The sequence below is a fragment of the Myotis nattereri genome (assembly GCF_964212035.1).
Source record: "Myotis nattereri genome assembly, chromosome: 11".
NCBI lineage: Eukaryota > Metazoa > Chordata > Mammalia > Chiroptera > Vespertilionidae > Myotis > Myotis nattereri.
In genome coordinates this window covers 45,711,685-45,729,976 of record NC_138086.1, presented here as the reverse complement: position 1 = coordinate 45,729,976, position 18,292 = coordinate 45,711,685, and positions in this window count along the sequence as shown.

Below are 18,292 nucleotides of genomic sequence, written 5' to 3'. Positions count from 1 at the left end.
CCCAGGTTCGATTCCGGTCAAGGGCATGTACCTGGGTTGCGGGCACATCCCCAGTAGGAGATGTGCAGGAGGCGGCTGATCGATGTTTCTCTCCCATCGATGTTTCTAACTCTCTATCTCTCTCTCCCTTCCTCTCTGTAAAAAATCAATAAAATATATTTTAAAAAAAAAGAATATAAATACTAAGTGTTTGCGAGGACTATTTGAGAGTTTTGGTTTAGGGGAGGTGACTTCTGCTTACCTAAAAATTCTCTGAAGACCCTTCAGGCAGTGGTATTAACCACTCAGTGGCCCCTTGATAAAGATCAGCCCACCTACCAATACACTGTCATCTTTGTTCCCTAGCAACAAGTTCTAGCAACAGGGGACTTTTGCACTGGCAACTAGAAATCAGCACTTGATTGGTCAGAAACTCTTAAGGTGACGCCTGTTATAAAAAGGTACATCTCATATTAAATTTGGGGTTTATCCTTTTCACTGCCCCTCACCTGGAACAATAATGTGATTAATCTGTCATTTGTTGGGAGTATGATATTTCTTTATTTGACTTATTAAGAGATATTGTCCTGTGTGCTATTGGCTTGTTATAAATTATAATTCCTACAGCAAAGTGTTCTAAATAAATTGTTGGCAAAGACAAAATCGGTGTCTGAGCATGACTTCTGCTGCCTCCTCAAGATAAAAACAAGGATAATCTGGGCACACTGAAAAAAGACAGAGAGAGAGAAACTCAACAAGAACTTTATTGTTGTGTAACCATAAGTATCTAAGAAAGACATGGTCCTATATATTCTGGTCCCTGATGAGGGAGGTTCCTGTGCTTACAATGACTACTACCAAAATCACATTTTCTCAGAGAGTTCTATTTCAATGAAATTTTATTAGTCTACCTAACAAATACCTAATATATCATTAAACTTAATTTTTAACTTCATGATTTTTTATATTAAAAAATTTACCTTTCCCTAGCCAGTGTGCTAAGTGGTTAGAGCAGTTCTCAACCTGTGGGTCACGACCCCTTTGGGGGTCAAACAACCCTTTCACAGGGTTAGCCTAAGACCATCGGAAAACACATATATAATTATATATTGTTTTTGTGATTAATCACTATGCTTTAATTATGTTCAATTTGTAACAATGAAAATACATCCTGCATATCAGATATTTATATTACGATTCATAACAGTAGCAAAATTACAGCTATGAAGTAGCAACAAAAATAATTTTATGGTTGGGGGTCACCACAACATGAGGAACTGTATTAAAGGGTTGCAGCATTAGGAAGGTTGAGAACCACTGGGTTAGAGGGTTGTAGGTTGGATTCCTGGTCAAGGGCACATACCAGGGCTGCACATTTGATCCCTGGCCCAGGTCAGGGCACATGCAGGAGGCAACCAGTCACAGTCTGTCTGTCTGTCTGTCTCTCTCTCTCTCTCTCTCTCTCTCTCTCTCTCTCTTTCTCTCTTTCTCTCTTGTACTCTCTCTAAAAATCAATGGATAAAATATCCTCAAGTGAGGATTAACACACAACGAAAGAAATTTACCAACTGGGATTCCTGCTTCTTAGTGTCAAACCCTCAATAGTAGACACTGACCTGTCAAGCAATCATAATTGGATGCTACTAGACAAACAGATTTGCTTGATTCCATATCCATCAACCTCTGACTTCGATTTAGTTTCGCATATCATGAAGGAAATTGCCCATTATCTCTCCACTGTTCCAACGCAGACACTTAAAATGCATTCACTTCATGCCTTCTGCTCTCAAAATGTCTCAATTTGAACAATAAATCATATTTTAATCGTACATGGGAAGCTCTGATCTGCCTGCCTGTCCTTCTGGAGAATTCCACTTTATTCTTCAAAACTTTTAAGCTCAATATCACCTTGCTGTGCAGCCACCTCAGTAATGCCCAAGATTCTTACGTGGTGCCATAGTGCCATAGTGCTGCCCACAAAACTCTGCAGAAGCCCTGGTCATTGACCACTTTCCCCTATAAGACAACGGATGAAATAATTTTAAATAAATGAAATAGCATTTAGTTACTAGGTTATAAACACAGAAATGATATTAGCAAAACAGAAGAGTGTGTTTTGCAATATACATGTAAAACCAAACACTAGATTTGTGCCAGCCTAGTTGTCCAATTTGTAACATGAGAGGAAAGGACCAAAGTGTTTTCCTTTCTTTAGATTCCATGGCCAATGGTTTTAGTAATTTACTCAAATTATCTGTATCTTCTTTGCAGACAGTTTAAGGTCCAAATTTTTTAACCAAGCTGCTGCCTTTGCTTAAACAACCCAACCAGGAATTAGACATAAAAGGTTTTTCCCCCTCATTTGAAAACTCAGCATGCTACCTCATTGTGTCCTTGTCATGTTTATGCAGCACTACTCAGTATAAGCACCAATAAGTAATTACACACATTGGAGTGTTGTGTCAGTAAAATGTTCACACTTTTTCCAGTAAGTATTTTTAATTTTTTTCTTTTCTAAATGATCTGATTAAAGGAAGGGAACAAGAAATTCCTCGATAATGTTGATTATAAAAGCAATCCCGTTTACCATTGCACCAAAAAAATTAAGCTACCTAGGAATCAACTTAACTAAAGAGGTAAAAGACCTCTACTCAGAAAACTACAGGACGTTGAAAAAAGATATAGAGGAAGACATAAACAGATGGAAGAACATACCGTGTTCCTGGATTGGTAGAATCAACATCATTAAAATGTCCATACTACCCAAAGCAATCTATAAATTCAACGCACTTCCCATTAAAATACCAACGGCATACTTCAGAGATCTAGAACGAACTCTCCAAAAATTCATCTGGAATAAAAAAAGACCCCGAATAGCTGCAGCAATCCTGAAAAAGAACAAAGTAGGTGGGATCTCAATACCAGATATCAAGTTGTATTACAAAGCCACTGTTCTCAAAACTGCCTGGTACTGGCACAAGAATAGGCATATAGATCAATGGAATAGAATAGAGAGCCCAGAAATCGGCCCGAACCAATATGCTCAATTAATATTTGACAAAGGCGGCAAGAACATACAATGGAGCCAAGATAGTCTCTTCAATAAATGGTGTTGGGAAAATTGGACAGATATATGCAAGAAAATGAAACTAGACCACCAACTTACACCATACACAAAAATAAACTCAAAATGGATAAAGGACTTAAATGTACGACAGGAAACCATAAAAATTCTAGAAGAATCCAAAGGCAACAAAATCTCAGACATATGCCGAAGCAATTTCTTCACTGACACAGCTCCTAGGGCACTTGAAACTAAAGAGAAAATAAACAAATGGGACTTCATCAAAATAAAAAGCTTCTGCACAGCAAAAGAAACCATCAACAAAACAACAAGAAAACCCACTGTGTGGGAAAACATATTTGCCAATGTCATATCTGATAAGGGCCTAATCTCCAAAATTTATAGGGAACTCATACAACTCAACAAAAGGAAGATAAACAATCCAATCAAAAAGTGGGCAAAGGACCTAAATAGACACCTTTCAAAAGAGGACATTCAGAAAGCCAAGAGACATATGAAAACATGCTCAAAGTCACTAATCATCCGAGAGATGCAAATCAAAACAACAATGAGGTATCATCTCACACCTGTCAGACTGGCTATCATCAACAAATCAACAAACGACAAGTGCTGGAGAGGATGTGGAGAAAAAGGATCACTTGTGCACTGCTGGTGGGAATGCAGACTGGTGCAGCCACTATGGAAGACAGTATGGAGTTTCCTTAAAAAACTGAAAATGGAACTCCCATTTGACCCTGTGATCCCACTTCTAGGAATATATCCCAAGAAACCAGAAACACCAATCAGAAAGGATATATGCACCCCTATGTTCATAGCAGCACAATTCACCATAGCTAAGATCTGGAAACAGCCTAAGTGCCCATCAGCAGATGAATGGATTAGAAAACTGTGGTACATCTACACGATGGAATACTATGCTGCTGTAAAAAGGAAGGAACTCTTACCATTTGCAACGTCATGGATGGAACTGGAGAGCATTATGCTAAGTGAAATAAGCCAGTCAATGAAGGAAAAATACCACATGATCTCACTCATTCATGGATAATAGAGACCATTATAAACTTTTGAACAATAATAGATACAGAGGCAGAGCAGCCTCAAACAGATTGTCAAACTGCAGCAGGAAGGCCGGGGAGAGTTGGGGGGCAGGAGGTAGGGGGGTAAGAGATCAACTAAAGGACTTGTATGCATGCATATAAGCATAACCAATGGACATGAGACACTGGGGGATAGGGGAGGCTAGGGGACTGTCTAGGGCGGGGTGATAAAATGGACACATATGTAATACCCGTTGTAATACTTTAAGCAATAAAAAAAAAAAAATACTTCAAGCAATAAAACAATTAAAAAAAGAGAATCTGCATGATAAAAAAAAAAAAAAAGAAATTCCTCGATAATGCAGATAATGTAAGAGTCAACCTGGATGACCTCAGCTATAACAATTACTTTTTAGATGTATAACACCAAAAGCATGGTACATGAAAAAAAAATTAATGAATAATCTGGACTTCATCTAAATTGAAAGCATTTGTTCCGAGGAAAACAATATCTAAAGAATAAGACTGTAAGAAGTCACAGGAACAGCAAGCATAGCTGGGCAACCCCCACTAACATTATAAACAGTGGACAGTGGGGGCATGCAAAACCATCTCTAACAGGCCACGTCAGTTAGGCCTTTATATATTTTGTTTAAAACACATTTTTCTCACTAAAAACTTAGAAAGTCACCAACAACTTCGTAAAGTATGTCACATAAATTCATACGCAGAGTATTGCAGTGCTAATCTTTATGATCATATCATGCAAGAGTTCTTTACTTTTCAGACTCATAACTATGTTTCCTTCTTCAAAACAAAAAACGAAAGTTATAGAAGCAGAGTGAAAGGTTCTGCATAAGACAGTTGGTGTTAAAGAGCAATTTGCAAACTATGTGATGAAGTATATTCCACAGCCTCAAGGACTAGATAAATGCAAATAGGCTTGCAGTGTTACAGTCTCAAGTGGAACAGACAGGACTAAGAGTACAAGATTATAATGTGCAACTAAAGTGATTTGCAGATAATGTTGAGAACAGAAAGGATAATGTTTCCACAACTGTTTATGGCTTGTCTGCTATAGAAGCAGGTGACTGAGATGTCCATTCAAAATCCCTTCCAACAGAGGAGTCTGATTGCATTCCCTCATTCTCTAGTGCCACCTATGGTTCCAAATTAGAAAATGTCAGTTTGAAATATAATTCTAGACACTGTGAACAGTATCCTGGTTTTAAATATTAGTATATTTATCACTCAATTATATTTTGCCTTTGACTAAATGAATAAAATATCATTCTAGAGGGCATTTGACAATATGCATTAAGAGATATTAAAATGATTAAACTCTTCAACCCAATAATCTGTGTTTAGGAAGTGAAGAAAGGGAAAGACACATGTATAAGAATATTTATTACAGTATTACTTAAAATAACTTAATGTTTAAATGATTACAGAATTTATATTAGGATGAAATATGATACATCAAATTTTTAAAGTAAAAAAAAAGAAAATTACCTTTAGTCAATTTCTATAATTTTTCTCTTTATAGAAAGATTTTAGATATTTTATAAACTGTCAAAACCCTAAAGAGACATGTAACTTTAGCACAGAAAAAAAATGATACAATTCATAGCCCACAAAGCTAAACAGCTATGTGCTTAGAACACAGAATGTATAAATATGCTGGAAGAAATTACTGCCTTTCAAATAAGATAAAGTTCCTACTTTGCAGAAAAAAAACACACATGTCACCAGACGGAAGTTCCATCTTTCCAAAATATAACATACTTCTGTTGGGTTTCTATCCTGGCATGCATCTCTCTAATTATCATAGAGGGGCCTAATCCCTTCACCTCTGATTTGGGACCTACCACTTCTTATATAATCATTAATTTACATCATCCATTATCCCTTTTCTTCTCTTTTGTATATTCAACCTTTCTGTTCAATGTGTTCCACCATTTTTAAACTATATTCAAATGAAATAATAATAATGAATAATCCCTCACTCAAATCCATGTCTTCCACCTCCCACTTTCAGGAAACTGTAGTCCTATCTCTAGCTCTCACTTCATAGTCAATTTCCTTAATATATACTAGTGGCCCAGTGCATGGATTCGTGCACATGGAAAGGAAATTAATTACCGCAGCTTGGCAGTAAACCATATTCGAGGCCGAGAGTGCCCCAGCAACAACATAACCCAAGGTTGAAGGTGAAATCAAGTAGTCCTGCGAGGAATCGGGCTCCCTACTCTCTGGTCTGGGTCATCCAAGAACCGCTACTGCCAAGTCACAGAGGTTCAGCAACTCCTGTGTTGAGCGCCTGTCTGCTGGTGGTCAGTTTGTGTCATATGTACTGGCCGGTTAAACGGTCACCTAGCTTTTTATACGGTACACTAGTGGCCTGGTGCACCAAATTCGTGCATGGGGTGAGGGGCCCCTCAGCTCGGCCTGCACCCTCTCCAATCCAGGACCCCTCAGGGGATGTCTGACTGCCTCTTGCAATCTGGGACTGCTGGCTCCTAACCTCTCACCTGCCTGCCTACCTGATCACCCCTAACCCCTCTGCCTGCCTGCCTGATCACCCCTAACCATCTCTGCTTGCCTGATCACTCCTAACTGCCTCTGCCTTGCCCCACACCCAGGACCCAGGATTCCCTCCTCCAGCTGCTTGCAGGCACCTGGGACCCAGGCTTCCCTCCCTCTGTCTGGCTGCAGGCACCCAAGACCTGGGCTGGCTTCGCCTGGGCTGGCCGCAGGCGTAGGGGACCATGGGTGAGCACCATTGCCCAGGCCACAGCCGCAGGCTCTGGCACCCAGGACCATGGGGCAGGCAGCTTGTCCCTTTCCTGGGCCACAGGTGCAGGCACAGCCGCTGACACCCGGGACTGCAAGGCATGAGGCTTGACCCTCTCCCAGGCTGCAGCCTGGCTGGTCCCCATTCCTCTCTCATGAGCTCATTTGTGCCTGCTGGTCCCCATTCCTCTCTCACGAGCTCATTTGTGCCTGGCTGGTTCCCATCCCTCTACCCCCAGTGTTGAGTATCTGAGCTTGTTATGGCATGAGGGCATGACAACCATTTGCATATTAGCTCTTTATTATATAGGATAGATGTGTGTGTGCGCACACACACACACACACACACACACACACATGCTGATTTTTAGAGAGAGAGGAAAGAAGAGGGAGAGAGAAAAACATCGATTGGCTGCCTCCCACACGTACCCTAACTAGGGTTCAAGCCCACAACCTGGGCACATACCCTGACTGAGAATGATCAAACCTGTAACTTGTCAGTACATGGGACGATGCTCAACCAACTAAGCCACACTGGCCAGGGCTCAATCTGCTTAATTTTTATATTTGTTATTACAACTTTCATACCTCCTGTTCAATCCTAAACTCACTCCAGTCTGCTATATGCCCCCATCACTCCATTAAAACAGCTCTCTCTGTAAAATCACTGACATATATATTACTAAACTCATGGATATTTTTCAGTATTCATTGCAGCATCTCAGCAGTCATCCACGCACTTGACCTACGCCTCCTTCCTGAAATACTCACTACTCTTGCCCTTCCCCTCTTCTCTAGCCACGCCTCTATTTCTTTTCCTGCGCCTCCTACTCTTCTTTGCTATTAAATATCATAGCTCAGATTTTGGCCCTCTTCTCATTCCTTAATCTCATCCTTGGTAATTTCTTAGTAGCTATGATTTCAATTACCACCTATACCAGGGGTGGGCAAACTTTTTGACTCGAGGGCCACAATGGGTTCTTAAACTGGACCGGAGGGCCGGAACAAAAGCATGGATGGAGTGTTTGTGTGAACTAATATAAAGTCAAAGTAAACATCATTACATAAAAGGGTACGGTCTTTTTTTTTTTTTTCAGTTTTATTCATTTCAAACAGGCCGGATCCGGCCCGCAGGCCGTAGTTTGCCCACGGCTGACCTATACACAAATGATTCACAACCCTAACTTCTAGCCCAATGCTTTCCCCTGAGTTCCAGGAACACATGTCCAGATAGATAGATTGACGATAGATAGATGATAGATAGATAGATAGATAGATAGATAGATAGATAGATAGATAGATAGATAATTTCTTCACTTCTTGGAGGTCTCTAACAGATCTCCATCTCTATTTAACCAAAACTTAATTTATGATTTTCCCTTCTAAATTTACTTTTAGTCCCCTCTTTTAGTTCTATAAATGGCCCCATCACCAATCTAGTTATGCAAACTAAAATTCTAACAATCATTCTTGATGCTTCTCTCTATTTCACCATGTACATTTACTCCATCTCCATGCTCTGTTGCTTCTAATTCCTACCTCTTAAATCCATCTTCTCTCCATCTCTATCACCATATTGATTCAGGTCACCATTATCTCTTGTCTGCCTTATAGTAATAGTCTTAAAAGTTTTAATAGTCTTAATAGTTATATTTCTTTTTTCTCCATCTGTATACCATTAATTTACTCTTTTGTCTAGATACCCTAGCTAGGACTTCCATTCAATGTTGAGTAGGAGTGATGAGAGAGGACATCTTTGCCTTGCTGTTTTTCTCTTAAATGAGAAAATAAACATATAATTCATACATTTCAATGGCCAAGAAAAACAACCGATTACATGGCATTTTAACATGTGAGCTAATGGCAAGATTAGAAAACAAATTATGATAGATAAAAAGTAGTAACTAAATGACTTCAGCAGATATCAGTAAGTTGAAAATTACTCCCTGCTTATACCTATTTTTCAAAGTAACAGGAAATACTCATGCCCTAAAGATATTGCTGGATAGTTACAAAATTGTTATGTATGATTTCATAAATCTATCTTTTGTGCTAAAACTGTTGTCTATGTTTTACATTTAGTTGAATGGTGGGAGATAAAATGAACCAAAAGGATAAGAAATCACACAATCAACATCTGTCACACCTTGCCTGGGTTCCTACCCCACTGCACTTCTCAAAATCTGCTTCCTTCTCCAGTCCCACTCCTCACCTGTACAGATGAGATTGGCACTTCCAAATTGGTGATATATCCAGTGGTGAACAAATATTTTTAAAAGGAATTCTTTCCTCTTTCAGGGGAAGAACATCTTATTTGAAAGTCTCTTTATTCCTTCTAAAATCATATTGACATTTCTTAGAAATTCTCAACCAAAATTTGATATGGATGAAAGCCTTGTGTCTATTTTTTATTTCAATTTACTTTTCAAGATGAACACAAGATTTCAAAGGAAGCAAGTTAATTTGATCCAAATTAATATATAATGTTCTTTTGTGAAAAAGAAGAAATCTACATTGCTACTTTAAATTCTAATCACTTAGATGTATTCTATCTTGACCTTCCAATCATCTTTGAGCATATAAATGGAAAACAAGCTAGAAATGCTATCTTTCTTATGTGTAACTAATTGTGGCTAATCATCTCTAAAATGTATGGTAGTTTCTTTTTTTAATTTAAATTCTTTATTGTTGAAAGTATTACATATGTCTCCTTCTCCCCCCCCCCCCACCGGCTCCCCCAATGACCTCTACCCGGCCACTCCTACCCCCCAGCACATGCCCTCACCACCCTACTGTCTGTGACCATTGGTTATGCTAATATGCATGCATACAAGTCATTTGGTTGATCTATTACACCCCCCCCTCCCATTCTCCCCTACCTTTCCTCTGAGGTTTGACGGTCTGTTTGATGTTTCTATGTCTCTGGATCTGTTTTTGTTCATCAGTCTATGTTGTTCATTATATTCCACAAATGAGTGAGATCATGTGATACTTATCTTTCTCTGACTGGCTTATTTTGCTTAGCATAATGCTCTCCAGGTCCATTCATGATGTTGCTAATGATTAAGAGTTCTTTCTTTTTTACAGCAGCATAGTATTCCATTGTGTAGATGTGCCATAGTTTTTTAACCCATTCATCTGCTGATGGGCACTTAGGCTGTTTCCAAATGTTAGCTATTGTAATTGTGCTTCTATGAACACAGGGGTACATATATTCTTTCTGATTGGTATTTCTAGTTTCTTGAGATATATTCCTAGCTCAGTGGTAGATACTCTTTTAAGTCAATAAGTCAATTCTCACTTTGAAGTTGCTCAATTGCTATTTTATCACTTAGATTTGGTTGTGTGTTTGTTTTTTTCCCCAAAATTCAATAAAGTGCAACACAATCTCCAATTATTTTATACAAAAGGTATTAGTTTAGTTAATTTTATGTTTATGGAAAGCCTTGTTCTTGATCTTAGGAAAAAAGCATCCAGTTTCTCACCTAACTATAGAGGTTTTTTTGTAGATGTTCATCAAGCAGAAAAATGTCTCCTCTACTCCTAGTATACTGAGAGTTTTAATTATGAGTGAGTGTTGAATTTTGCCATATGTTTTTACTGTATCCATTGATAAGATCATATGATTTTTCTTCTCTAGCCCACTGATGTGGTGGGTTACATTAAATTTCAAATGTTGGAACAACCTTCCATACCTGGAATAAATCCCTGTTTGTGATGTATTGTTCTTTTCAAACACTGTTGGATTCCATTTGTCTTTTTGAGGAATTTTGCATTTATGTTATTGAAAGATGTTGGTCTGAGTTTTCCTTTCTTACGATGTTTTTGTCTGGTTTTGGTAATAGGGTAATGCTAGTCTCATAGAACAAATTAGGATGATGGGGAGCACAAAAGACTTGGTTGGAAAGTTTTTAAGGACATTCTGAGAAAAGGGAAGTGTGTGGAAGGCCGCCTGCTCTGTTTATCAGAATTCTCACTTAGGGAAGACTTAGGGGACTGTCGAAGGTGGTGCCCCTAATTATTCCTTGACCTTTCCAAACAAGTCTGTGCATGTGCAGACCCTAGGGTGTTTACTGGAATCCTTACGCTTAATCCCTAGATGCCCTTGCCTAGAGGACAATGTAAACACATGTTCTCCCAAGATTACTCACCCTACTGATTATATCTAAAGATAAAAATTCCAATAAGAGCCTAACCAGGCAGGCAATTGAGGCTGCCTGGCTGCTATCAGCCAGGCTGTCCCTTAGCCTTCTCCCCCACAATGAAACTGTGTCCGTGTAATCTGTTCATGTATCACTCAGGGGCTGCTGGTCAGCCACCACATTAGAGTGCATCCCCTTGGCATCTATTTTCTACTAGAGCAGTGGTTCTCAACCTTCTGGCCCTTTAAATACAATTCCTCATGTTGTGACCCAACCATAAAATTATTTTTGTTGCTACTTCATAACTGTAATGTTGCTACTGTTATGAATCGTAATGTAAATATCTGATATGCAGGATGGTCTTAGGCGACCCCTGTGAAAGGGTCATTCGACCACCAAAGGGGTCGACACCCACAGATTAAGAACTGCTGTACTAGAGACTGTATATAACTAGTCTTGTTTCTTTTTAAATGTCTGGTAGAAATCACCAGTGAAACCATCGAGAACTTGCGCTTTCTTTATTGGAAAGTTATTAATTATTAAAGTAATATATTACAAATATAAACCTATTCAGAATATCTATTTCTCCTTTTGTAAGTTTTAACAGTTTACGTCTTATAAAAAAGTGGTCTCCTTCACAAAAGATTCCAAATTTGTGAGCTTAAGAGTTGTTTGTGGTATTCCTCTATCTTTATAATGTCAGTAAAATAATTGTATTATGGGTTGAATTATAACCCCCCCCCCCAAAAAAAAAATCATATGTTGAAGTCTTAACCACTAGTGATGCATACTACTTGGAAATGTGAGCTTGGCCCTGGTCAGGATTGCTTAGTGCTTAGAGTGTTGGCCTGCACACCGAAGGGTCCTAGGTTCGATTCCTGGTCAAGCACAGGTGTCTGGGTTGCAGGTTCGATCCCTGGCCCTGGTTGGGGTGCATGAGGGAGGCAACCAATTGATGATTCTCTCTATCCTTCCCTCCCCCTCTCCCTTCACCCTCCCTGTTTCTCCCTGCCTCCCACTCTCTAAAAACTCAATGGAAAAAATATCCTTAGGTAAAGATTAACAAAACAAAAAAAGAGAGAGAGAAAGAAATGTGACCTTATTGGGAAACACAGTCAATGCAGATGTATTTGGTTGAGATAAGGTCATACTGGAGTAGGGTGGGCCTCTAATCCAATATGACTGCTATCCTTTTAAAAAGAAGCCCATGTGAAGAGACAGAGACACACACAGAAAGACTGAGCCCTAGGGAAAATGGGGACAATGAATCCCCTTTCCTCCACAGATCATGACTGGGATAATATAAGAAATACATATATGGCAGATAATTTTTGGTTTTAGTTATTTGTTTCTGCATAGTTGTCCTCTGCCATTTGAATAAAACATGCACAGAAGCTCACATGAAAAGTTTAATACATGCCTAAACAAACACTTTTCTGCTCAGTATGTTCAAGGATAATTTGCGGAAAATGATGCCATGTATGAATATTTAAAGAGCTGGTAAACTGAGAAATATGGTCACTCAGAAGCCTCTGTCTGGTGCTCACATACTCTGTTCTTTGGAAGAAATACCTCAGATCTCCCAGGAGTCCCACATGCTATGCATCCTGAGTGAGACAGAACTTTATCTATGAACTGATTCTCTGGAGCTCATGACTTAGCCAATCAATTTCAAGCTCCAAAATGCTCGAATCTCTAGGAAAGTTTACATTTATAACAGAAAGAGACAGCTTCCAAGATGGTTCTTTTGAAGGAAACTGGAGAGTCCTGGTGTTCAGGGTAAACCAAAGGGGCACGCCCACTTGGAATGATAACTGTAGGGCACGGCTATAGGGTTAAGCCTCGGACTGACCTGTTGGCAAAGCCACAAGTCACAGCTTAGAGTGCACAGTCCTCTTAGCATAATTAGGCTTGGCCTTATGACACTCCCTAGATCTTATCTGGAAAGCTAATGGGCTGAGGGAGATGTAGCAAGTGCTGCCAAAACAAGTGAAACTCACAAGAACATTGTAACTATGGTGACCACTACCTTGTTTACCTCTGGCTATAAAATAAAGGCTCAGCTTGCCTCTGATCTCTCTCTGTGGCCTCAGCCAGGCACCGTAAGATCCACCTACACCCAGCTTATTCTCTTTGTCTGTCATTTCTTTATCCATTGGCCACCTTCACTCAGGCTTGTGAACCCTTGGCTGAGCTGGCTCGGCACAGATAACTATACATGGAAGTTGCCTGAGAAATGAAAGCAATAAGCTACCTCCATCTGGCATCTGCTCCCAAACACTGGAAGAAACCAAACCCCAGGGTCTCAGGATATAGGAGCTGCTGCAGGCACATTCTTTCCCCTAACACAGTGATGGCGAACCTCTAACACGCGAACTCATTTTTTTGGTTGATTTTTCTTTGTTAAATGGCATCTAAATATATAAAATAAATACCAAAAATATAAATCTTTGTTTTACTATGGTTGCAAATATCAAAAAATTTCTATATGTGACACGGCACCAGAGTTAAGTTAGGGTTTTTCAAAATGCTGACACACCGAGCTCAAAAGGTTCACCATCACTGCCCTAACAGATGGGAAATCCTATAACATGTAACGCCTCTTTTCTCACAACCTATACCTACAAACCACAGCTCCACATCCAGAATTCATTCCTAACATTGTACCTGATGGTATCTAAAGGGCTTTTTCACACATATTCTCATCTTAATATGCTGTTAACAAGATCCCTGTCACCCTCACCTTATGAAACTGAGACAAAGAGAGATTAAACAACTTTTAGCCAAGATAACAAGACCAGTATATTTTTGAGGACTTTTCAGATCTTTCCAGAACAATAAATCTTCTTTGCCTTAAAATGGATCTCTTGAGTCTGATGCATTTTTGTGTGGAATCCCATGACAGGAAATCACTGATTCCGTAATCACTCAGATGCAATTCACTCCAGAGGCACTCCACGTAGGAAGACAAACACATATGCAGAGTGGCTGTCACCTCCAGTAAAGAGAAATTAGTCCCGGGTGGAAGGGGTCTGATATAGGAAACCTACCACTAAGTGCCTGCTAGTATCCCTGAAAGATGGTGTCATACTGAGGGCTCAGCATTAGTCTATGCTATGGGTAGGTGGAGCAGGAGCTAGATCCTGCTTTGTGAGAGGAATTCTATACTACTGGGTACATGAATAGCCTCCAAACCTACCATACGGCTACTCCATCCAAGTGCCTATTGTGCAAGCACTGAGGTGGCTGAGAACAGAGTGGTTGACAGCTACATGCTGATTTACCCTGTTTGGTAGACAGGTTGGTTGTTCAGTGCCTTCTCTTCAGTAGATGTTCTCTGGTGGGCACAACATAAGGTAAAAAGGTCTATAGAGTTTACAGTAACTCCCAAAGATCTTTCCATATTCCTCTTCCTCAAACTCCCTTGTTTCCAAGATTCCATTTTGCTTTTTCTAGGCCCCTGAGCAGCCAGCTTAGCCATTTGTCACTACTTAGGGGTCCACATATATCCATACTTTAGGTAATTTCCCCCTTCATACAAATGAATGACCAACTGCACTGCTTATAACTTTGTTCACTGGAAAGATTTCCCTTCACTATTTTTTTTTTTATCAAGGTTACTTTTGAGTGTGGCTGTGATGGGCAATAGTCCATTTTTGGTTAGCATCAATATATTGAGTTGACCCATCTGTGAACCAAACCTTATTTTCTACCTGTTCTCTCTGTTAGCCATGAGGAATCACCATAATGCCATAAGGACTGTATATGAGACAAATGATGTGGTATTCTGAGTCACCTCTTTCTGTAATTGCTTGTGACCTCTGGACTTGCTCAGCTATGATCTGAATGCAGCATTCCACCTGTCTCACCGACTTGACTTTATGATTCATTAAATCTGATAATGTATAGATGTCAATGTGAAACTCTAGTCACATAATCACTTGATACCCATAGTGACACAGTCAGTGTCTTCTAATGCTCTTTTCTAACATCAAGTAGTTGTTTGCCACAAAAATCCTATCATCGCTCCAGAATCTTGGGGAATCTGCCATGTGTCTCTCATCTCATGCCTTTCTAGGGACTCCATGATGAATACCTGGGATCTGCCGGGCCATATGGCTTGAATAGCAGAACAGCATGCACCACAGATTGGATCTTCTGCAGAGCTACTTCTTCCTCTAGACTCCATAGGACATGAGATCCCTAAAAATGTCACTGATGTGACAGACCCCTGAATTGGTGTGGTGTATCTTCTACTCTCTGGTGTGTTTGTCTTACTAAGGAATTCAGAGTGCTTGCCATTTCCTGTACACTAAGTCCAACTAGCATGATGTCATCCAACACAGTGGACAAGTATGATGTTCTGTGGCATATAAACATGATCCAGGTCCTTGCAAACTACATTAAAAGACTTACTGTAGCCCTGGAGCAAATACATCTGTAATGCTCTCCTCCCACTATAAAAAGCAAACTGTTTTTATTATTGTTAGTGATAGAGATCGAAAGGAATACACTAACCAGTAGCTGCATATCAAGTCCCAGAGGTTGTGTTGGTCAGTTGCAGTCAAGATACTGTATCCGGCAGAGCAGCTACAGTTGGGACTACCACTTAGTTAAGCTTATGGTAGTACACCCCTGTATGCTTGATTCATCTACTTTTATAGGAACCATACAGATGATATGAATAAAGATATTATGTGAACCATATCATATTTTCCTGCTATGATATTGCAGGGCCTTCATCAAGAGAAAGGGCTCTAGATCTCTAAATAGGGTTAGATCTCCAAAGTAGCTGAGGGAACATAATTTTCTAAGGTGGTGACTGACATCGGCTCTCCAGCTCTTGATCTTTTTAATTATGTAAGTTTGGTTATACTTGTCATACTTACCATGGTTTTTGACTGCCTATGCATTTTATTCCTAGGAACACAATTAGATCTCTATATTTCTACTAGTGGCACACTGAAAGTAAATGAATTAGAAGAAATATTTAATATCACTATTTGCCCTTTCTTTATAATACAAGTGTCAGAGATGAAAGAAAATTAGTAAAATACATATGAAAATAATATATAAATTGACTAATAATAACAACATAACAATAATAACATGATATAACAACAAAGATGATATAAAACAACAAAAATATGATATAAAACAACAAAAACATGATATAAAAACATTGATAAAAACAATGACTGATAAATTGATTAAACTTATTCTAACACTGAGGCCAGTGTCAGATGGGAACAAATCAATTCTTTTTTAAAAAAGAATATATTTTACTGATTTTTTACAGAGAGGAAGGGAGAGGGATAGAGAGTTAGAAACATCGATGAGAGAGAAACATCGACCAGCTGCCTCCTGCACACACCCCCTACTGGGGATGTTCCCACAACCAAGGTACATGTCCTTGACTGGAATTGAACCTGGGACCCTTGAGTCCGCAGGCAGACGCTCTATCCACTGAGCCAAACTGGTTAGGGCTCAATTCTTGAAATCAGAACAATCTCGCCTCCGCAGATCCTGTTAATATTTCAGCTTCGATTATGTTAGGTCACAATCTTTTAATAATAAATCTAGTAGTATTACAAAGACCCCATTTACTATTAAGATTTCTCAGTAGCATGATGATTGCACCTACTTTTGAAGCATAATAATCCCTACTTTGCTAAACTGCTGTTTGAAACTGCTGTTTGAAATTCTCTGCTATTTTTAGATAGTCCCTTGTTCTGTAAGTCAACTCTGTTATTTTAAACAACATATTTTTATTGATTTTAGAGAATAAGGGAGAGGAAGAGAGAGATAGAAACATCAATGATGAGAGAGTCATTGATCAGCTGCCTTCTGCTTGCCCCCTTCTGGGGATCAAGCCCACAACCCAGGCATGTGCCCTTGGCCGGAATCAAACCCGGGATCCTTCAGTCCGCAGGCTGATGCTCTACCCACTGAGCCAAACCAGCTAGGGCTCAACTCTGTTATTTTAGATGGTCCCTTATTCTGTAAAATAACTTTGCTTTTTAGCTTGCTTGAATAAAAGAGAAGATAAACTTAGCTATCTGACCTTGCAGGCTAGCCATCTAACGTGAGGGACTGATACTGATAATACTCCCATATTCTCATGCCAGGTGTTTGTTAGTTATGTGCTCAAGGTTACAAGCTGCCTGCAAAAATAACTTACACAGAGCTCTTTGTAAAGTCTGCAGAAGGTCCAGAAAAAAACTTATTTGGGAGACAAAGGGCTGGAAAGATATAAAGAGGTAAAACTTCCTCCATAGTTTGCTCAGAATTTGAGAAGCAATATTCCTCTGAGCCCGCTAGCTTAATAAAAGACTCCAAATTAATTGGCTCACTAAGGCATCTTCTGTTAAGTTTGCTGATATACATTATAACACTTTCAATTCTAATTTATGACATGGCATTTCTGAAGGAGTAATCCTTTTAAGAAATTCAATGGGAAAATTTTCCTTTTTGGCATTATCCTTTGAATCTAGTATTGTTGATTACACTGTCATCTCTGAGTATTAATGCAATATCTGTCCCAAGCCTTTTTCACCATGTGGGAAAAGAATAGGATACGTCATTACACCTAACGTAGGAAACAGGATACTGATTTGTTTCATTTTAGTGGCATTCAGATTATTGGGATCTGGTTTACAGTGAATGAGCAAGTCCCTTTCAAAAGGAGGTCCCCATCTTTGTTTCTGAGTATGACGGCAACTTCACTTACATGAAGATAATTATATCTACCTGGATCACTATTACGATCATATTTAATTGCTACTGTTACTTCCGTGCAATGCCACCACTTTCTTTCAGCTTCAGAATGTCAACAAAAACAACCAAATTCAAGATCGACAATGACAGATCGAAACACACATGTGCGATTGGCGCCAGTGAGAGCTTTATATGTATCGTGCATGGGCGAGTCAACTTAGCCTTTTATAGATATAGAACAAACTTGTTTAATTAGACCTGCTTCTGATGTAGCTAAACTTTTACCAGTCCAGTGAAGCACCCCAACTTCTCTTTCAGGTAACTGTCAGCAACACAGCAGTAAATATCAACACGAAGTACATTATTATTGTAGATCACGCTGGGAGAACAAAGGGTAAAATATTTAACTGTAGCACTGTGTGCAGTGAGAAAACCTGAAGTCATTATCAAGGTCCACCACTTCTTACTTCTTTTCAGGTGGGTCAAGTTCCTAAGCTTTCTAAATCTCTGTTTTCTGGCTAATGAAAAGAAAATAGGAT